Genomic DNA, 14,080 nt, shown 5'->3' on the forward strand with positions numbered 1-14,080 from the left:
AATAAAAGAAGCACATGGCTACAATCTGCAGTAACAATGGTGAGATTCTTCTTTACAGACTTTTTTTTTCCCCTGAAAACACTCCACCCCTTCTCTCTCATTATTGAATTTATACTAACTTTTCATGTCTATTGAGAAACATTATTGGATCTCACCCATATTGCTACAATATAAAATTTTAATTTACTTCCATGTTAGAAAGGACTTTTGCTAGAGAGAATACATTTTTCAGAGACAATCAATGTTGAAATACAAAAAGAGTGCTATGAGATTGGTACATTGTTTGAGGTATTGAAATATGGGTAATCCTGCTGTGTGTTGACATAGAGGCTGTAGTAATATGTGTCGGTTGTAAGACAAGTTATGGCAGTTTTCCAGTAGCAACAATCATTTTAAAATGGATTAAAATGCATTCATCTCAAATTTGCTAAGCTAAATGTAGAATGTATAGTGAAGGAAAATTTATAAATTAAGATTGGAGAAAACTGCAAAATGACAAATTGTCCAATTTGAATTTGATAATAGAAACATACTATACTTAATTAAAATATTAACAAATTAGGTAAATAGGTCAATTATTCATTTAAGTGTATTTTAATTAAATCTGTTAGGTTTAGATTTGATACTTATCAAGATAGCATGTAGTAAAAATAGATGATGCATGTACTCCTTATATCTGTGCTTTAAAAAAACCTCAAACCAATCCATACAGAAAAACATATAGATGTTAAAACTCTCAATCCATTTTGACCCCTCATTTTTGTTGTTAATTTACTCTAAGGTTTTAATATAATTTATGATCATCCTAGTGATGTATTGCATCAATACAATTGGCTCATTGGTGGATTCAACCGTGCCGGCTTGCCCTGATTTAGAATTCTAATATGAAATTATTTTACAATAACTTCATTGGTAGTTAAGGATATTAAATTAGAATTGATTAAACTAAATGTTTTTTGTTTGTTTATACTGTAAATTTAAGATGTTAAAAAATCCAGTTAAACTTGTACTGTAAATAAACTGTTAGTAGTGAACATCATAGTGAGACTGGCAATGCATGAATTATTTACTGCAAGTTTATTATCTATGTCATTAGCATGAATGGTTATGAAAATAATTATTATGGTGGTATACTCATGGGAGCATGGAATTTGTGTCCAAGGTTCTGGGCTGTAGTTACTACTTCCAGGAATATTGAGAAAATTGCAGATACTGCCACAGTGTGGTGTAGCTGAGATACTGTTTCTGCTTTTCTTGTGCTTCTAATAAAATATGTATTCTTTGAAAGTTATCTGCAATAAATTTCAGTTTTATGAGTGTATTTAGTTTTGTGTGTTAACTTTTTAGAGGCTAGTAATATTAAGTGTACATTGACTTCTCCTGTTTTTAGTATGATTGCATTGTTGTATTTGAGCTAAATTGATTTGGTGTTAGTTTAGTAGACTTGTAGATTTATCCACTTCTGTTAGAAAAGTCTATTACAATAAATTAATATAAACAGTCTAATTGCTTCGAAAATCCAGGGTAAAAGGTTAAGCAGCAATTTGCTATTCTTAAAGGACTTAAACTGTTATGATTTACTCATCTTAAAGAACTTGGCAAGGCTTTAGTTTATATGTCTTTCTAATCTATAAGGTTGTCCACCTGATCTTATGTTAAGCTTTAGATGAACTTCACTATGCTTCTATTTTCTGTTTTATATTATAACGTAAATTATCTGTAATAAGCCATCTTAATTAAAGTTGGTAAATCTACAACACTGCTTCAATTACACACTAATCAATTACACACTAATTTAATTCTACTTAGCTGGATACAGTGCATCATTAATCAGGTTTAGATTTAATACAACAGATTTATTGTATTAGCAAAAGTTTGAAGCATTCATATGGAGGAAAAATAAAGGAAATCTTAATGCCAAACAGTGCACATAAATACTTTCTTATAAAAAATGATACAAAAAGGCTTCATTCTTCAGCTGCGAAGAATAACCGAAACCTGTTCATTCTTGAGAAGATTAATGTATGGGCTGAAACCACTGATATAATACATTCAGGCAGCTTGTATTCCTTATTCAGTGTCCTCTTCTTAATTCTCTAGTTTTGAAAATTGGCTCATTCTTAAAAATATTCAAGTGAGCAGTTACAAATAAAATTTACTGAAAGTTACACTGCCTTTGGCAGTTCAGCACTAATAGCTAGTGGCCAATTAGACTTAATGCTGTTAGTACTTTAGGAAAGATTTTTTTTTTGTCCATATGCCTATTTGTAGAATTTTGAACATAACTTCTTACTCTAATTAGTGGCTCTAATTTAACTTAGTTTCTAGTTATAAAATGAGTGAAATATTCAGGGTGCAAAAAAGGTGGGGAAATGTTTCATCAACACACTTACTTCAATTTAGAAGGAGACTGTTTTAAAACTTAATTTTGGGTAATCACTAAATAACAAGTCCATAAACAGATAAGGATCAAGCATTGCCCTGCTTTAAAACCAAACCATAAAAATATTTCTGCATCTGCTATGACAATCTGGAATTTATTGGTGCTCCTTTATGGTAATCTGGCAGATAGCCACAAATACACCAAGGTGAGACTTTTTGTGGCCCAGTTAATCCACTTCCTTCTTTGAATTAATGAGTTTCCCACTATGTCAGGAGTTGGGAACCTCAGGCCTGTGGGCTGAATGTGGCCCTTGGCTTGCCTGGATCTGGCCCCTGAGGCTCAGCCTCCCCCCCCATCCCCTCCCTGCATTGGGGTGCCTGTGCTGGAGCTCCAGTCTCCCTGCTGCATCTAGGAGGCTGAGCACACAAAATCTACTAGGCTTCCCCCTCTGCCCCAGGCTCTGATGTGTGAGGGAAATGTGGGGAGTGTTTTTCTCCTCAGTTGGGGGCCAGTGAAGGTTTTTTTTTCCCTCGCTTCTTACTTGTGGGTGGCACCCGACTGATTTTTTCTGTGGGTTCCCTCACCCCTGTATTATGTCTTTTGCTCAGAAAGAACAGTCAAAGGTGAAATCAGTTTGTTTTTGCTCTGATGCACTGTCAACTCAGATTATGGTTGGGGAAAAAAATAAAAAAATGTTAGCTATCTTTATCTCCAGTCAATTATTGCTTGGTCAGAGGGCATGGTCTGCTCTGTTGCCTTTTCTTATCCAGATTATGTTATAACTCTGGATGGCAGCAACAGGTCGCACAAGGTGAGAAGGGGATGACAAAGATGGCGAATAAATCACAGAACTTTGTAGTGATCTTATTGTGCAAACACATGTGAAAGAGGAACTGTTTCTGACTCCACTATTTCTTTGGCTCTCTTGCCTCACTCAGCTCTCTCCACAGTGAATAGGCATACTTAATAGGACTGTTGTTATCTTTCAAAGCCTGAACAAGATTTTTACTCTCACAAGCCCACTTCAGGAAAATTTGTATGTGGTTTTACGAGCTTGGTGAGTCTTAATTCTCTGGTAGGGGAGAATGATAGAAAGTAGTACAGCAAGGGTTTCCATAAGGAAGCCTCAGCAAATGGGTTTCTGTTACTCCTTTCCTGACTGAAAAGGGGATAGTTCACATTCTTATAGATAAGACTAGAGACCAGACAAGCCATAGTTGTGTACAATGTAATGGAGCCATTTGTGGAAGAGAAATAGAGATTGTAGTTTTGAGCTTAACAGACATTCTAAATTGTAAAAGCTTCCAGTGAAGGTTAAAACAAGCAAAGGTCTTAAATTGTACCCAGCTTTCATCACCTGCTTCTTTTGAAGAGGGTTGTGTCTATAGTGGATCCTAGTAACACAAATGAGATAGATCATTAAATTATTTTACATTTAGCAATGTTTATGATGATGAATACTGTACCTTGCATTTCACACTTGCTGGAATATTTGATGTTGAAGGAGATACCTTGTAGCTGTCCAGCCATTCAGTTCCAGAAACCACTCCTATCACTTAGATACCAGTGTTGCTGATACACAACTTCTCTTCTTATTCATGACAAACGTGTAATGCCTCTTACCTGTGGAATTCAGAAATGGTCCAATGTTGGTCCTGAAGTTTCCAGGGTTAACCCTTTGCCTTCAACTCAGGTTACCTCAGTTTCTGGTTACAGTGGTGGAATAGCTGGGTGCTCAGGTTTCCTTTGGCCACTTCTGTTGTTATACATTTATTTTTTCTTCCTTTTTGTGCAGTAGCAGCTTCATTTTATCATTTAAAAACCCACATTTTTGTCAGCTGAAGAGTCACCAGAGCATGAAGGCCCTGAAATTTGGTGCAGTGCAGTGGCCCGTAGGTGGACTTTTTTTATGGTCCATGTCAAGGCTGTTCCCCACTCTATCACTTTGAGTGCAGAAGGTGGGACACGCAAGAGACCTTAAAAATACTTTGCCTCTAGAAGCTTCTATTTTAAAACCTCCCCAAGGTAACAGATTCCCTGGCCTTGGGTGATTGCCCAAGGTCACAGGTGATTCCCCTGGCCTTGAGTGGTAGACTGCTAATACCTAAGTGGGGAAAAAAAAACCCTTTTTAAACTCTGTAAGAGTCTCTCTGGAACTTCTTCCACAGGGGTACCCCAACCTCTTTTCCATAGGAGAGCTTGAAAACAAACAAACACTGTAATCTCTGATAGCTGACTTCCTGTTCTTAGGCATGTATACACAGATCTCCTACTATCTTCCAGGACAAGTCTTTGAAAAGGTGATTTTATTAACAAAACAAAAAGATATACTTGGTAAAGCATACTTGGTTGCTAGGTGTTATAAAGCAACTAAGAAAAACAGATTAAAGCACAGAGAAGTACTTCCTTGAGATTCAGCTTTAGTTACAGTATATGGTGGGCACATGGGCTCAGTGCAGAGGAATTGAACCAAACCACAAAACAAAGAAGATGACTTGATCCCGTCTAAATAAACATTCCCTATCTACTTACATTTGTTGCATCAAGGTTTTTATTTTCTCCTACACTTGTTTATTACTATAAATTTCATTTCTGTCCCCGAAGCTCATTTCATCTTTCTCGCAGCATTTTTTGCTTCTCTCACACAAAGCAGACTGTAACAGGTAATATTTGAATTGAAAAACAGATTAACACTTCACATTGGCTCTCCTGGCTCCCTTCTGGATTTTTTCAGGCATTATCTGAGTTAAACCCTTTATAGGCAGTACTGACTGCTGAGATGTTTAGACAAGGAAAGCACCGCTCCCATCCATCACAGCCCGCTGTACCAGTGAAGAAGTTCTGCAAGCACTGAAGTTGAAGAAATGCTATAGATAGGTTTTTAAAAGCCTTGACGTATAATCTATGCACTGGTGCTGTAAGCCACTGTCCATTGCTTTATCAGAGCATGGGACTTAGAACAGCAGGTCCCAGATCGTGCTCTTAAGCCACTAACCTTCACTCTGCCAAGGCATGGAGGTTTGATTTGGACTAGTGTGCCAGGACCATGTCAAACATTCCACCCCATTATTCCCCCAAAGTCATAGTTCCGTGATGGGTGTGCTTGACCAAGGAACTCAGAACCTATCTCGATGAATTTGAGATGCTGGGATGCAAAAGAGAGTCGCCACCTTACGGTAGCAGTACATATTGGTAAAGAGCAAGTGATGTAAAAATCAAGATTTAAGCCTTCTTCGAGTAGTGTCTTGATGTATTCACCACTGTAGGGTTGTTATTAGTCCTGTGACTTTGGTGATTTCTCATAGCAGTGTCTTGTTTGGCCGGTTAGCATTTGTCTTGTTTCACCTGAAGTTTTCTGCACAGTGCTTTCTCAGTTGCCTTGGTCTGAGATGGAGTTATCCCATTGAGATTTCCTCAACTTTATCCTCTTTTCTTATTAATATTTAGTTGTAATATTAGTGGTAGTTTAACTATTTAATAAATAGTATAGGATCTTTTTTTTTCTTCAAGACAAAAAATATTTCCCCCTTGTATGATGATTAGCTGGATATTGTTTAGTAGCTCTTCTTTACTAGGAGTGTCCTTGTGGGTGCTCTATTTCTAACATGAAATTGCTTTAGTTAATAAAAGTTACTGTTGTCATGTTAATTTTTTGCTGATGTGTTTCTATGGCTGTGGGGAGATAGGGCTTAGTTCCTATAGCAACAACATAGGAGCAGATCCAGATTCTACAAGTGAGTTGGAAATGAGGAGAGAAGCTGCTAGCAAAAAATTATCAGGTAAGGAATTTCTTATTTGTTGATATAGAGAAGGGTGTTTTGGGGGCTTTCTTGAGAAGTACATTAAACAGCATAGTGGTTCAGAGATTTCTGGACAGTGTCATCAAAACTATTATCCAGGTTTTTAAAAATACTCTTGTTGTTTTATGTGAGAGAAATTCATTGGTCTGTCTCATACCATGCTCTGAACAAGTTAGAAAACAAAATGGTCACTTACTGATACTTAATTGGGTGCATTTTTTAAAACAGGAGGTTCTTAGACTTAAACATACCAAGTCTTTTTGCTTGTACAGCTATATCTATGTTTAACATTTCAAGAATGTTTTCCAAGATGCTGATTTCTTGTCTGTTCTCATGAGGTCTACCACTTTCCTCCCAAGAAGTGGTTGCTTACCTGACAGTACTTTGCAAGCCACAAATAAAATGCGCACAAACTTTCTGTTAGTGATAAACAGGAGTAAATTCTCTCTCCTCTACCCCTAAATCCTATAAATAGCCAAGGAGTCAGATGTAATGATCACAGTCAAGTGATCAAATGCCCAAAGAAGAACATTTTGAAGTTCTGTTAATTACTATTGAAGGTCTCCAAATGTTGAGTAATTAGCTAACTTGCTTTAGAACCAGGTTGTTATACAAAGACATTTCGAGATGCTGGTATTTTTGTCCAGTGCCCTGGGTGGATACTGATGCATGTTATGGTTTTTTGGGGGGGGAGGAGGGGAAGGAGGATAAACTTGTTAGGAATCCAGCATCTACATCCCAACAGAACTTTGAATTTCTTTCTTTCTGTGTATATGTTTGATATCTTCATAACAATCTATGGCCCTGTCAGCTTCCTCACAAGTGTTGTGACTTTTGTTGTCATCACTACTGCACAAAGTCCGTTACTATAGCAGCAGCTCTTCAAAGGCAGTGGAAGTTATTATTTTTTCTTCTCCAGGACAGCTGGGTGAGCCAAGTCCCTCACTTAATTTAATTTAGGAAGTCGTTTTGAAGGTGTTTCATCTGTCCGAACATCTGGGTCTGATGGCCAATCAGAAGTAAAGTCCTTTTATCTTACTATAGACTGCTCCTCTGGAATTAGTGTTTGTCATGTGTTTCATGGGAAAGTTATTTCTGTCTAAAGAAAGAAATAGAAATGTCTGAGGTTACTCTGAAACTTAGGAAGCACACCTATATGCCTTGCATGATGAAAAGATCTGTGTTATGTCTTTTGAACCTGTTGTGCAGTTTATTCCTTTTTTTTTAAATGCCTCTGGCCGCATGGACAAATAGAAAAAGTACAAAATGTTATCACAGACATTGTTAACCCCCCCAAAAAAAAAAAAATTAAAAATCACAATTTATAAATTTTCTAACTAATAAGTATAGGAGGCCCCCAACTTGCAACCGCCCGAATTCCAACCCCCTGCACTTACAACAATTTAGTAAGTGCAGAAGGGGCCAAAACCCCCACTCCCCGACTTACATCTTCGGCCTGCATTTACGATGGCGCATAGTGCCTATCGTAAATGAGGGTTCAAGTTACGATGCCCCCGACTTGCAATGCTTCTCCAGGAACCAATCGCGTCGCAAGCCGGGAGTCTCCTGTATCTTTTTTTGGTTGTTTCTACACAAAACACACTGGCAAAAACAGAAATGAATCGTGTTTTTTCCCCATTCAATATACTAGTTAGTCTATTTGCTCTTATTTCTGTGAGTCTTTCATACTATGTGCTTGTCTTCACTACGTGGTGGATCAACGCTGCAGTGATTGATCCACCAGCAGTCTATTTATCACATCATGGCTGCCACTCCACTATATTGATGAGTGCTGGTAGTAGACATCTGTAATCTGTTGTGCTCTTACAGACGAGAAAATCAGGCAGAGATGCTGTCAGTTAGGCCACTTTTTTGCTTCCCTCGAATAAAAAGGTATAATGCCAAAGTTTCAGGTTCACAGACACAGTGAGAGTGGATACGCTGTAGCTCTATAACTATGTGATCTGAATTGTGTGAATCTTAAAATACCTTAATCTTGTATGAAACTAGTAAGTATGTAAGCAGTTAATACAATAAATAGTAAAATATTCTAAATATTTGTAAGTATATGATGGTTGTATTAGATTGTAAAGCTGAATTGTATGCCTGAACCTTACCAACAGGGTTCTTAAGGTAATACTTGTAGCAAAGAGCCTCTTTAGAAAAGAGGCAAGGGCTGGAAGGGAGCACTGCTTTTAACCTGGCATTTTGTTTCTGTGACTTGCTTGGTTCTGAACAGTAGCTCTGAGAGAACAGCTCCCATGAGTAACAGAAGCATTGCCTTTATTTCCACTTAGAACAGGAAGGTAGGACACACAAATGGTATTTTAAATGGCTACTTTTGTCTGTCATGTCACATGGAAGTAATTTTACCTCTGTAATCTGGGATTCCATCATTTGCTAACATCCATGGTCCAGCGTCGGTGGTGACTTCATGGTGCTCTGGGGCACTCCACGAGAAAACGGGTACCAAGCTCCCCTGTCTGCCTCCCACATGTAAATAGCCCTTCACTTAGTAACTCTTAGACACTCAGATGGACAGACAGACAAATACACATTTCTAAAATATAATAGATAACATATTTTAATTACCAGTCATCTTTATTGAGCAATGCTACTTGTATTAACCAAAAAACGTGTGTGCGCCATTCCTAAGTTCTACTATACTCTGAAAATTGTTAAACTTCTCTGATCCATTGAGAATAAAGATTGTTTCTGAAAATGCATGCCTCTACACAATGGACTTCTCTTGAATGGGTACTCGTACCACTGGTTGAGAAACACTGTCCTAGTCCACTCCAGAGCCCAGCCCACCTCCCTGGTGTCGCTTATCCTGCCTTCCTAGTGGGGGAGCCAGCTCCATCCCTGGGGTAGCTGCTGCTGGCTGTCCTGCTGCTCCCAGGGTGGGAAAAATAGTTAAAATTAGGGTTGTAGAAATGACCCAGAAGAGTTAACTGATTAAACGATTTAACCAATTAACTACTGGCTGCAAGCGATGGGGGCTGTGCTAGCCTCCACTCACTGCGTCTGCGGATGGCAGGGGTTACAGTGGAACTGCCACCCGTTGTGGCCCTTCTGGCTGGGTCGTTATGGAGCGAGAGGAGGCTCCAGTTAACCAGTTAGCTGGTAAGCATGGCAGTAAGGCATATGCTTACTGGTTAACCAGGTAAACATCGTTAGTTAAAATATATTTTAACCATAGCATTGTTTTAAACACTTCAATGTTTTCCTGCATGAATTAACTACAAAAATTGAAGTGCCTTTATATTAAAAATCACTTGACTTCTTGTCACTTCAGTTTGAGTTGCCCGAATGTTGATTAGACAAACAATGAAAAATAGCTGTGCTATACTGTAGAAAGTAGCCCCATTGACATTAAATTACTTACAGGAACTAATATGGGAGGTCTCTTGTTCAGAATACATTTGCTTTTTGTCATCATGTGGAGATAATCTGTTCCTATATTTAATGTGGCTCCATCAACACAAATCACATTATTTGCCTAAAGGAATAATATGGCGATATCTCTCATTAAGAATATGTAGTACATAGTATGACGAAAATATTTTTCCAATTAGTACTACTAAAATGGTAATTTTGTTAGAAAGCTGGTGGTATGAAAAATTTCATTTGTCCTTATGTAATCAACAGTAATTTTACAGCACAAATGAACAGATTTGAAATCAGGTTGTAGATAATGGACTCTGAAGAAAGGTGACTTTTTTTCATGATGCGATAGACCAAGAATTTTAAATCATTAATATTAGTATTAAATACTGGTGTATAAATAAATATATGCAATCTAAAGTAATATTTCAGTAGTCTCACACACATACCTGCTATCCTATTTGAAAAAATGAATAACTTTCCAAAGCTCAGTATTGCATTTATCTAATAATCTAAATATATTAAGAATAATTATTCTTTTGCCCTCTTCATAGAGGTGGAAATAATAAGACTTAAGAATCTTATATCAATCTCTGGAGTTTTATTTTCTAGAAGAGAGATTTGTAAGGAGGTGTCCATAATTTGATGAGTTTTGGCCTGCTTTTGATACTGTGGTGCCTGATCAGATAACTGGTCCTTTAAAAAATTCTAATAGGCTGCTGTCTGAGAACTTAAAATGTTTGGCAATATGTGGGAAGGTATTTCAGATGGTCCTTTTCTTTCTTTTTGAAAGTACAAGTAACCTATGAACATTTCAGATAACACATGTAGTTTTTGGGGAGGAACTGAATTACTGCGTTGTATATTCATTTACTGGGGCTAACTCTGTCATAATCTGATCAATTTGAAATAAGTACAATGTCTCTGAAAACTGTAGTTGTTAGGGAAAGAAATGAAAGAAAAACACACATTGGAGGAAAATAGTAATTTAATCTACGTGAAAATCCAGATGAAGAGTAATTTATGGCACTGTCAAGAATCCAGATATGGTTGAGCCTGAAAATGCAAGGGTGTTCATTACACAATGTGTATTAAATTCATATTTAACTGGGTTGCTGTTTGGTAGATAATATTTACATTGTGGGTGGGAGGGAGGGGCGAAGTCAGTGTTTTTAAAGGGGAAGAAGGTAAGGATCTTGTGTATTAGTTTTGAACTCGCAGATTCATAAATTTCTGAGATCAGAAGGGGTCATTGTAATCATCTAGTCTGCCCGCTTGTATAACACAAGCCATAAAATGTCTTCAAAATATGTCCTCAAGCAGAGCTTTTAGCAGAACATTCAATCTTGAACAAGGTGGTTTTGTTCTTGGTTTTCATTTGTATTCTGTGAACCAGAAGAATGAAAAAAATTACAGATGGAAATGCAGTAGTTTGCGTCAGTATACAGTAAAATCCTCACATCATACTCCACAACTACTGAAAAATTTTGCCACTCTTTTTTAGTGTTTGAGGAAGTGGATTTTGCCCACAAAAGCTCATCATTATTTTATTTTTACACACATACTCACTCACTCACATATAAAATCATGGCTACTTCCTGACACTTTTTTTGAGTACACCATAATATATATGCTACCATGTTCAGCAAGGCAGTTTTTGCCCAATTCTAACTTACCCTCTCCATCAAGATCACAGTCATGTATCCAATGCATGTCAGTTTTGCTGGTGACCTGTTTGAACTCCATTTAGGGGCAGCAATAAAGTGACTTCTGACTTTCCCAAAGTCATGTGGGAATACTGTGGCAGAGCAGAAAATGGAACCCATGACTTAGAGGCATGTCACAGTCTCAGATCAGTTCTTTTTAGAGGAGATTTTCAGGGCTGTCTCATGGAGTGCTCCATTTTTTTAACATAGATTTGATTGAGTAGCTCATTATTCAACCTGGATTCAAGAGAGAAAAGAACTTGAATGTTCCTATGTGTTGTGTGTGTTCTTCTTCAGTCCCTAAGGAAAAGTTGTTTTTGTGATGTTTGTGCAAGAAGCAATATACTTCCTATATGATTTTTTTTCTTGAATCTCTTATAGTGGGTTTACATATAAGTAAATATTTGTAACTGTAGTAAGTTACATTTATAATTTTCTTATGTACTTAATTATTTAAAGACATCTTGGTGCTTCTTATTCTCCTGGTGTGGAGAAATATTGTGATATTTATGTTAGGTGAAAAATCATACCTTTGCAACCCTCACAGCTAGTGTGATTCACTGTCCCATGCAGTGGCACTTAGGCCACTTACAGCAGGGCCACTCAACACATGGCCTGTGGACCACATGCAGCCCGTGGCCTGTTTATTTGTGGCCCACTGTGCGGTTTGAATTTACAGGGGGGCTCAACATGCGGCCCGCAGGTGGGATCCTTTGAACATGGCCTCCACTGGGAAAACACTCCACAATGGAGAGGTGCCTCCCAGGTGGGGTGAGCACTGAAAGACGCAAGCGGACGGGCCGGCTGGAACAGATGGGTAGAGGGTGTCTGCAGCGCTGGGGCATTGTGGGAAGTGCTTTGTATTAATGCCTGTCAGTGTGAAAGAAGCTATTTGCATATATATATATATATTTGCATGTATATGTAACCACACTTAAGTTGCGGCCCTCAGCATGTGCTGTGAGTATCATTGTGGCCTCTGGGGCTTCCACAGTTGAGTAGCCCTGACTTACAGCAACAGATAAAAACAAGAGACCTCCACAGCCTGAGCTGAGAGCCAGCTGACTTTATAGCTCAAGCTGTGAAAGCTCCTTTATTAAGCTCTAGAGGTTCCAGGTTCAAATCACTGGTTACACCTGTAAAACTTTGTTCTTGAGAGAATAGTTGCCCACTTGGTAGAATTAGTGATGAGTTGCTGTCCATTTTTTTTCTTAGGAATTATGTACACAGAGTTTCTGTACTTAATTATAAATGTTGGATAAATTTGAGTGGGGCTGGTAATCATGCTTATTATTAAGGCTACCTGATACTACTACTTATAAGACCCAGTATTTCAGTTGCTTATAACTTAAACAAACTTTTAACTGTTTAAGCTGAAATTATCCATGCCTGGTTTCTGCTTCAAGCTAATTGTTTAAAAAACAGCAGCAATAGCCCCTGTTGGTACCAAATTGGTGTGACCATAAGGAATGAATGATGTAAACCTAAGGTGACATGACTTAAACATGGCTGAATAATAGAGAATTCTGGGAGCTGGCTCTCTTTAAACAGAAGGAAATTGGAGTAAACTTGATGCAATAACTGGCAGTGACTGAGTTTGATTAGCACTGGCCTATTGGTCAGTTAATATGGGCCCATGTAAAGGTAAATATTGTATGAGTAAAGTTCCATTTGCAGAGCCCAAAATGACTAGATGAAGTGACTTTACAGCAGGGATGTCACACAGATAGTCAGAGTGAATGATTGAGTGAGTAAATGTGGGGTGATTTGGGTACCAGACTTACTAGCCCCTTCTAAAATACTAATAAGTTAAAAGTTAGTAACTGGGCATGCTTTTAAGACATGTGATTCTTTTAGGGGAAAGAGTATAAGAATCAAGCAAAGTACATTATTTGTGGTGAGGATTCCTTAATTGAGCACCTGAAGGAGCTAGTGAAATTCCACTCTGGAGATTATGGGACTGTGAAACAGAGGGCTTTCAAGGCAACCAGGCCTTGCTTGTGGGGGGAGAAACTAGATTGATAACCATCTTCCCCATTTCCCAGGCAGACCCTATGTATGGCCAGCACAAAACGGCTTCTGTATGCTTGAGAAAGAAAGTCTCGTTTATGGGAATATACAGTTCCTAATGTGTTTCTGTGTCTAGCATAGGGGCTATGTCCTTGATGTAATCCTTTTACCATTTCTCAATAAACTGCTGTACAGGCTTGTGTTAAATTCTTGTGTTTGGCCCTTTCTTACTGACACTAGTGATCAGCTTCTCTGGGAGCTGTTCAAGATCCTAAAAAGGGGCAAGGGTGAAGTGTCCAACAGTCCCTTTTCCCAAAACTCACCTTCCTCCATTCCCAATAATGAGGCCAGGAAAAAATGTTTTGTCCATTTAAAAACATTCTGTTGGTCTCTTCTAGGGAGCAGGGTCTTGAAATTTAGTAGAGGGGTGGCCTTTGGGTAAGGTTTCTAGCCATCAGAGAAGCCATCTGGGACAACCAGGTAGGGGCAAAACCCTCCAAAAAACTAATTGGCTTCAAGACTGAACTTGATAGGTTTATGGAGGGGATGGTACGGTGAAACTGCCTACAATGGCACGTAGCTGATCTGTGACTCTTAGTAGTAAAGATCCCAAGTGGCCAATGATGGCTCACTAGATAGGGAGGGCTCTGAGTTACTATAGAAAATTCATTCCCAAGTCTCTAGCTGTTGGATTTTGCTGAGATCTCAGGGTTGCCATAGTTTAGGTCAGGAAGGAATTATCCAGACTAGCAGAAATCTTGGACTCTTCCACCTTCTTTTGCAACATGGTGTAT

The 14,080-nt window shown here is 38.2% G+C and overlaps 1 protein-coding gene across 4 annotated transcripts in view; it reads left to right on the forward strand.

Moving 5' to 3' along the window:
• The window catches only part of ADK (adenosine kinase), a 417,444-nt gene that overhangs the window by 83,644 nt on the left and 319,720 nt on the right, over positions 1 to 14,080 (forward strand). The window lies entirely within an intron of this gene.

This window comes from Pelodiscus sinensis, chromosome 8 (genome assembly GCF_052426305.1).
Source record: "Pelodiscus sinensis isolate ZL-2025 chromosome 8, ASM5242630v1, whole genome shotgun sequence".
Lineage (NCBI taxonomy): Eukaryota > Metazoa > Chordata > Testudines > Trionychidae > Pelodiscus > Pelodiscus sinensis.